Genomic DNA, 7,919 nt, shown 5'->3' with positions numbered 1-7,919 from the left:
TATGATGATTAAATGGGAAGGTGGAATTAGCCTCACAGGGGGAGCTGGCTGCAGCCACGGGAGAGGATTAGCCACTCGCTGAGAGTTTAAGATGCAGGTGGGCAGAAGAGGGGACTGGTTCTGCTCATTTCAGAATGAGAGACTCTGGGGACCTGGGAGCAGCGGTCAAGCCAAGTGATGACAGGCCAGCAGTCGTGGAGAGCAGAGTGGGCCCTCAGATCCTCACCCACTCATTCATTCATTCATTCATTCACTCACCTCCCTAGCCTGGACTTCTGTGGACTTACTGGTTCTCAGATACTCTGCTAAGTCCAGGGATACAGCCAAGAGCAATACAGAAAACTCTAGAGACACTCCCAGCCTAGTGAGGAAGACAGGCCATTCTAATCATAGATTGCGAAAGTGTTGCTTGTCTCTTAAGTTTCCTGGCAGTATCTCGAGCTTTTCGATTTTTAAGGACAAATCCTCAAGTCGTTTCAGGGTTATGGCAAAATTGAAAGTACAGACTTCCCAATCTCTCCCACCCATCCACCCACCCCCAACCCATGCCCATGCTGTGCCCACCTCTCATCAATGTCGGCTATCAGACTGACACATTTGCCACGCCTGATGCGCTGTGATGATCCATAGTTCATGGCTGACAGATCTGGCACTCTAGGTGGTATGTGTTCTGTGGGCTTGGACAAATGTGTCCATGGCATGTATGTTAGCTTACACTTTACGAGGCCTTATTCTTTTTGTTGTTGTTGTTTTGTTTGTTTGTTTGTTTTTGACACAGCGTTTCTCTGTGTAGCCCTAGCTGTCCTGAAACTCTGTAGAGCAGGCTGGCCTCGAACTCAGAGATCCACCTGCCTCTGCCTCCCAAGGGCCTTATTCTTTTTAAAGGGCATATGCAGCAAACTATTTCCAGAAGGAGACATAGGAAGCCTCTAGAGCAAGGGTTGGGGATTCAAGGGCTAGACACACAAGAGAACGTGGTTGAAGCTGGGTCACAGGCTGGTGAAGCTTACCATGGTATCCTATTTTTCTTCTGTAAATGCTTCAATATTTCCATGGTGAAAGTTTACAATGAAAACACACAACCCCTCACTACACACAGATACGCACACACACACACACGCACACATGCATACAAGCACATGCCCTTAGCAATGGGTAGAGAAGCAGCTTGGTGGTGGTGTGGTTCTTAGATCACTCAAGGGCAGGGTAGATGGAAGTCCTTTGTTTGTCCTAGCTTGATACCTGGCTTGGTGGCCATGGCTGTCTTATGCCTAGGACACACACACACACACACACACACACACACACACACACACACACACACAAATCCAATCCAATCCAATCCAGGCAGTGCAGCTTGGGAGGAGGAAGACAAATAGAGACCTGTGGATCACCATGTGGACTCACAGACCTGCCCTCCCGCTCCTGGCACAGGCAGGCCATAGACACCTGCTTGCTAACACGCCATGCAGGGCTGATGGAGGATGTCACTCAGGGGCCCCACCAAGCCATGTGGCCAGCCTGTAGCAGGAACCACCATGACGCGCATGTTTGTGGTGCTCAGAGGGAGAGAAAGACAAATGGAGTAGCTTGCGCTGATGAAGAGAGATGGAACCGGAGACTGGAGGGTCGAGTGGAGTAGCCTGGTGGAAGTGGCCAGCCCCCACCACCTGAAGCCATGGTCAGGTCTCAGCCCCAAGCTGCCTGCGAAGGTCATATCTGAGTCTGGTGGCACAGCAGGGGTAGGTGTCAACATCTGTAGTTCATCTTACTATTAGAGAGCATGGGGATGTCTCTGATGGCGACAGCCACCAGGGACCATGCAGATATCCAGGGGCTGTGCGTCACTGGCCCCACTTGTCACTAGATGCAGTGCTCCAGAGAACTGGATCCATCTCTCACTGGCAGAAGCAAGAGAGCGGGGCCCTGCACCTCACTCAGGCAGCAAATGGAGCTAGCCCTGGTGGCAGGGATGTGGGTGAGCTGGCCAGAGGACATGAATGGGAGAGAACCGACCTTGCCACCTGTCTGCCATGGGGTAGCATGGATGCAGAGATGATGCCCCACCCCAACCTGATCTCCAGCCCTACCCCTCACTACATCTTGGTCAAGAGGGTGCAGATGAGCGTCTCTCCCTAAGAGAGTGCAGGAGAGCTGGCCTCTCAACTGATGGTGTGGGTGCCTCAACCACCCACAGTAGCCAGGAGAGCTGACCCTGGGGTCATTAGAACAGGCTGTGGCACTCTGGAGAGCAGGCCCTCTATCCTGCCTGATGGCAAAGGCACAGGTGAGCCAGTCCTCAAGGGTGGGAGAGCAGGAGAGCTGGCCCAGCCCCTCACAGGTGGCAGCACTTGGGAGATGAACCTTGCAGTTTGACAGGGCAGCACAGTGGAGCTGGCTCTGGAGGGGGGTGGGTGCTGGTGAGCTGGGCCCTGAGGGCATGCAAGCAGGAGAGCTAGACCTGCCTCCTGCTGATGTCAGCATTGGGTGGTCTAGCCAGAGCAATGCTGGTGGTGCAGAGAAGGAAGAGCTGACAGGCTAACCCGATCCAGGGTTCTGAATGGTCCCACCCTCAAATCTACATCATCTGCAAAGGGTTGGGATGCATGAAATGGCCAGTCCTGCTGATCCAAAGCTGCAGGATCTCCATGAGACAGGGCAACAGGATAACAGGGAGGAGTTCTGGTGAGGATCCAATATTGATGGTGTCATGGAAGCCAGAGACCTCGAACCAGACCAATGGCTCATTGAAATGAACATTTGCAAGTGAAGAGGTGTGGGCAGAGGGGTAGACTATGGGACACTCTGTGACACACTACAGCTTATACATTGAGATGTCTTCTATGTTTTGTATTTGTTGTTTTGTGTGTGTGTGTCTATGTGTGTGTGTGTCTGTATGTGTGTGTGTGTGTGTGTGTGTCTGTATGGGTATGTTTTATCTTATGGGGGGTTGTAAAGGCAAAGGGTGGATATGAGGGGTTGGGGAGATGAGCAGGACTGGGGTGCATGATGTGAAACTCACAAAGAATCAGGCGGATTTCTGAGTTCGAGGCCGGCCTGGTCTACAGAGTGAGTTCTAGACAGCCAGGGCTATACAGAGAAACCCTGTCTTGAAAAACCAAAAATAAATAAATAAATAAATAAATAAATAAATAAATAAATAAATATAAAACCCCCTGTGTATCATTGATATAGAGGATCATATACAGGATCATTAATTAGAGGATCAATATCACCTGTCATAAACAGAGAGATAGAAACCTTAGAAAGACTAGTAACACTCATTCATTTCTGGTGGGCAAGATCTTGAACCTGGGCTTACTCTCTTAAAAAGAACATAGGCCAGCGAGACAGGTCAGCTAGTGATTGCTTGTTGGACAAGCATGAGGACTTGATCTGTGCTCACCTTTAACCCCAGCACTTGAGAAGCCGAGTTCAAGGACAGCCTGGTCTACAGAGCAAGTTCTGGGATAGTCAGGGCTACACAGAGAAACCTTATCTAGGAAAAACCAAACCAAACCAAACAAACAAAAAGCCAGTATGGTGTTGGTGTATTTATAATACCCAGTACTGGGGATCCCAGCAGAGACTGGCAGATCCCAGGGATTAGCTAGCAGAACCATCGATCCCTGGGGCCAATGAAAGACTCACTGCTTCAGAGAGATGGGGGGAGAACACGATGTTGTAAGGAGGGGCTGAAGTACTAGAGAGGGACACTGAAGGCTGGGGCTGGGGAGATGGCTCAGCGGGTAAGAGCACTGACTGCTCTTCCGAAGGTCCTGAGTTCAAATCCCAGCAACCACATGGTGGCTCGCAACCACCCGTAATGAGATCTGATGCCCTCTTCTGGTGCGTCTGAAGTCAGCTACAGTGTACTTACATATAATAATAAATAAATAAATATTTGGGCCGGAGCAAGCAGAAGTCCTAAAATTCAATTCCCAACAACCACATGAAGGCTCACAACCATCTGTACAACTACAGTGTACTCATATACATAAAATAATTAAAAAAAGAAAGCTGAATATTTCTCCTGCAGGTGATTAGGACCCAGACACTGGAACCAGCCGTCACCTCCATTCTGTGTTTAAGCCTCTGCCTGCAGTCACTCGGGTACACCCAGGTGCTGACTCCACGCAGAGAAAGAGTGAGCAAAACCATTGGACAAGATTCCAGTTCTCATGTCCGAGTGCCAGCAGCTCCGGAGACTCTCTTAGGCCTGTGGAATTATGGGATGCGCCCTCCCACTGGACCTCACACCACCTTACTCTGCATCAGATCCCTGGTACAGCTGAGATGGTCTCCGGAATTTGATGGGCACTGGCTGAATGTCGTGGCTTGTGGCTGTCATCTCAGTTAGGAAGTCGAGGCAGGAGAATGTCTATGAATGTCCAGGCCAGCTCTGACCTAGAGCTAGATCCTGTCTCAACAAGCAAACTAGTACGGCAGGCACCAAGAGCTGTTCGCCGGACTCCGCTACATCTTCAAGAACCCTGGGAAGAAAGTGGGAGCAACTGTTCCCACCTGGCTTTCTTGGACAAGCCACTCAATTTCCAGAGCAGAGTCTGCCTTTCCAGAGGGGTGTCCAAAGAGGGAGAGGGGTGTTGGGAAAGGGCTTACACCTGCAGTAAGATGTGGGTTGTGGAACCATGGGCTGAGGGAGTATAAGAGATCTGGGTTCTACTTAGGAAGGATCCCACTTTGTGTGATGGCATCAGTGACTGACATCTTCTAACCACTGACTGTCCCCCTCACCAACTGAGCACCAAGCCTTCCCATAGTGGAGATGCGGGTGGCCAGGGACCAAGTAGTACTGCACACAAGATACCAGGATGGCACCTGTGGCTTTTGTCAGTGTCATTCATTCTCATGAGGCAATGCAATAGAACTCCATCCTCCATCCGTGAATTAATGCAGATACCCCTAAAAGGCAAAACAGCAGCCAGCCTCTGCCAAGGGAGATCGGTGGCCCTAGAGCAATGTTTCTCAACCTGTGGGTCACACCCCTTCTGGGGGTTGAATGATTTTTTTTCCCCCTCTGGGGTTGCAATCAGATATTTACATTGTAATTGATAACAGTAGCAAAATTAGAGTTATGAAGTAGCAATCAAATAATTGTATGGCTGGTGGATGGCCACAACATGAGGAACTATTTTAAAGGGTCGCAGCATTAAGAAGGCTGAGAACCCCTGAGCTAGAGGAAAAGAAGTATTCATGAAAGAAAGGAGTCTCGAGGTCTCCACTAATCTCTGCTAATCCTGGCTATACTCTCTATTAAGGCCCAGCTATGTGTGTCTAGAAAGACAGTAGACAATGGCCAAGAAGAAACAAGAGCCATGCCTGTCTCCAAGGGAGAAGAGTTTTAAACTTCTACTAATGAAAAGATTTGCAGAACGCGGACTGTTACCGCCCAGCAGTAACGTTAAAGAATGGGTTACCTGGAAACATGGAGTTAGAAAGAGATAGGAGGAGATAGGAGGAGGCAGGCTAGCCATACTATACTTTACCCACGTGGGAGGTAAAAAATTAGACGGGAGTCGTGACTGCTCAGCCATCTTGAATTTTAATGCTTCTTTGTTACAAGCCAACAGGTAGAATAGGTGAGGTAAACCCCTCCCCCAAGTACGTCAGTAATAAAGACCCAATCAGCATCTTCTTTTTGTCTCTGTGGAGGTGGGAACTGGAACCAGGAACGAGGCATGGCAAATAGCAGGAGGTGGGCAGAGAGGCAGGCCTCAAGCCAGGAGAGGGTTATAACGGACAAGAGAATCAACAGAAGCCCTGGAGCCCTGGAGCCCACCATGTAACTCCTCTGGCCCTGACACACAGCTAGAATGCTGCTTAGTTGAACGTTCTCTGGCTTCTCAGAATTTTGCTCAGTTATACATCTAGAAGGGTCTCCTAGGTGTACGCATGCAGGCACCAACCTACTCCAGCCAACCTCAGGCCTCCCCCATGCTTGGGAGAAACCTGCACAGCCTGTCCATAGGGGTATAACTGTAGGGCAAGGTCTACACAGACCCTCCTCACAGGTTTACAACATTGGCAAGGGATTTAGGTATGCCAGATCCCTAGAACATGTTCTGGCATGGCTCCAGGCTGTCAGGTCCCTTTGGTTCTTATAACTCTATCCAGGGGATAAGATTTTTTTAAAAAGGCTCTGAGAACTGGTGATTGTTTTATTTTATCATGGCTCTGATCAAATGCTTGACCAAATAAAATAAAATAAAATAAAATAAGGCAGTTGAGGAAGTGTTGAGGTGGATTTCCAGCTTGAGGAGAAACAGTCCATCCTGGTGAGGAAGGGGTGGCAAGCCAGGGTGTGAAGCAGCTAGTCACACTGCATCTGCAGTCAGGACACAGAAGAGACTGCTGGTGCCCGGCTCTCTTTCTCCTTGTTATCCAGTCCCCAGCTTAGGGAATGGCACCGCCCACAGCTTAGGGGATGGCGCCGCCCACAGCCTAGGGGATGGTGCCACCCACATGGGTCTTCCCCTTCCCCAAAGACATGCCCAGAGGTGTGCATCCTAGTTGAGTCCAAACCCAGCAAGAGTGATGATGGAGGGGAGCCATTCAATAGCCCTGCGAGCACAACACAGGCTCGACTCGGAAAGCCTTACAAACTCAACGTCAGGTGCGGGTCCCGACATGATCGGAATTTTGGCGTATGCAAGACTAATAATTCGACGAGATCTTGGGCTTCAGAGAGGTCAGTGACTCATCTAGAGTCCCTCCCAGTTTTAAGACAGCCCTAATTCTTCCCCACATTTCCAAAATCAAAGTGGTTGACCTTTATACACTAGGACAAGATGTGAGGAATGGCAAACCAACAACAACAACAACAACAACAACAACAAAACAACAACAACAACAACAAAAAAAAGGAGTTGAGATTTTTGCCACCTCCTCACAACTGCCCAGAGGCCAGTCACTCAGCACGAAGCTGGCTAGCATCAACTGGCCTGGCATGTTATGGGGCACCTGACCCTTCCCATTCCATCCCTGGGAGCTTGGTAAGCAGAAGGCGAGCTCCAGACATCTCTTTTCAGAAAGGGGACTTTTGAAGAAGCGAGGCCAGACTTCTGCATTTTTAGATCACGGGGCATTATTAGAAAATGCAGAAAGTTCAGTTTCTGTTTCAAAGTGTTTGCTGAGTAGCAGTGGCTCGTTTCCCTCTTTGAGTATCAGCAGACTCAGCGGGGGTAGGGGGGGCCTTACCTCAGCAGCTAATGAGCTCCTGAGAGCAGGTAGGAGGTGTGACCCTCTCACTGCAGGAGGTGGCCCTGCACCCCACCTGGGTTCCAACAATGCCCTCCAGAAGTGAGATCACAGCTCTGTATCTAGACTCACCCCCTCAGTCCTCCCCCTTCTTCACCTCACCCCGCCCTGCCCGCCCTCAGGCCTCAGGTGAGAGGAGACCAGGTGGAAAGATACAGTGGAGGAGGGAAGCCATCCATGCATCGTGGGGCACACGGAGAGGCAGGGTGTGACACTTGAAATGCAGAGGGCACCCCAGGTCTGTGACTGTGTCTGCAGGAGACTGACTGAGCCCGCAATGCACCGGCTCCTTCCGGGACCTTGCAGGCGAGCCCTCAGCCAGAACAGGAGCAGATGAAGCCTTCACTCCCTCTCCGGCCAGGGGCAAGCTCCTGACAACCGTCATCCATCTTTCCGAGCATGGTGGTCCTCCTACGGCCAGCATCCATCGGTGACATCTGGGAACTTGTCATCCCACCTGGGCTATGATATGGAGCCCGCAGGGTGGATCAAGCCCCTCTGCATCCTAGCAAGTGCCTCTGAAGGGGCTAATGAGACCTGCTGTTGCAGGACTGGTCCCAGAGGCCTTGAACCACAGCTGCCTCCGCTGCATACAGCTGCATGCCTCAGTCTCCCCTTTTGGCTCCTCTGAAGTGTCCATG

General features: G+C 50.5%; 1 non-coding gene across 1 annotated transcript; it reads left to right on the top strand.

The window, feature by feature from the left end:
• Positions 1 to 1,140: 1,140 nt before the first annotated feature.
• On the top strand, positions 1,141 to 1,284 carry LOC116075572. Its single transcript, XR_004112613.1, has one exon. It is a non-coding gene; the product is annotated as a small nucleolar RNA SNORA48 (small nucleolar RNA).
• The last annotated feature ends 6,635 nt before the right edge of the window (positions 1,285 to 7,919 follow it).

This window comes from Mastomys coucha, unplaced genomic scaffold, assembly GCF_008632895.1.
Source record: "Mastomys coucha isolate ucsf_1 unplaced genomic scaffold, UCSF_Mcou_1 pScaffold3, whole genome shotgun sequence".
Classification (NCBI taxonomy): Eukaryota; Metazoa; Chordata; class Mammalia; order Rodentia; family Muridae; genus Mastomys; species Mastomys coucha.
This window is presented reverse-complemented; position numbering and strand designations above follow the sequence as displayed.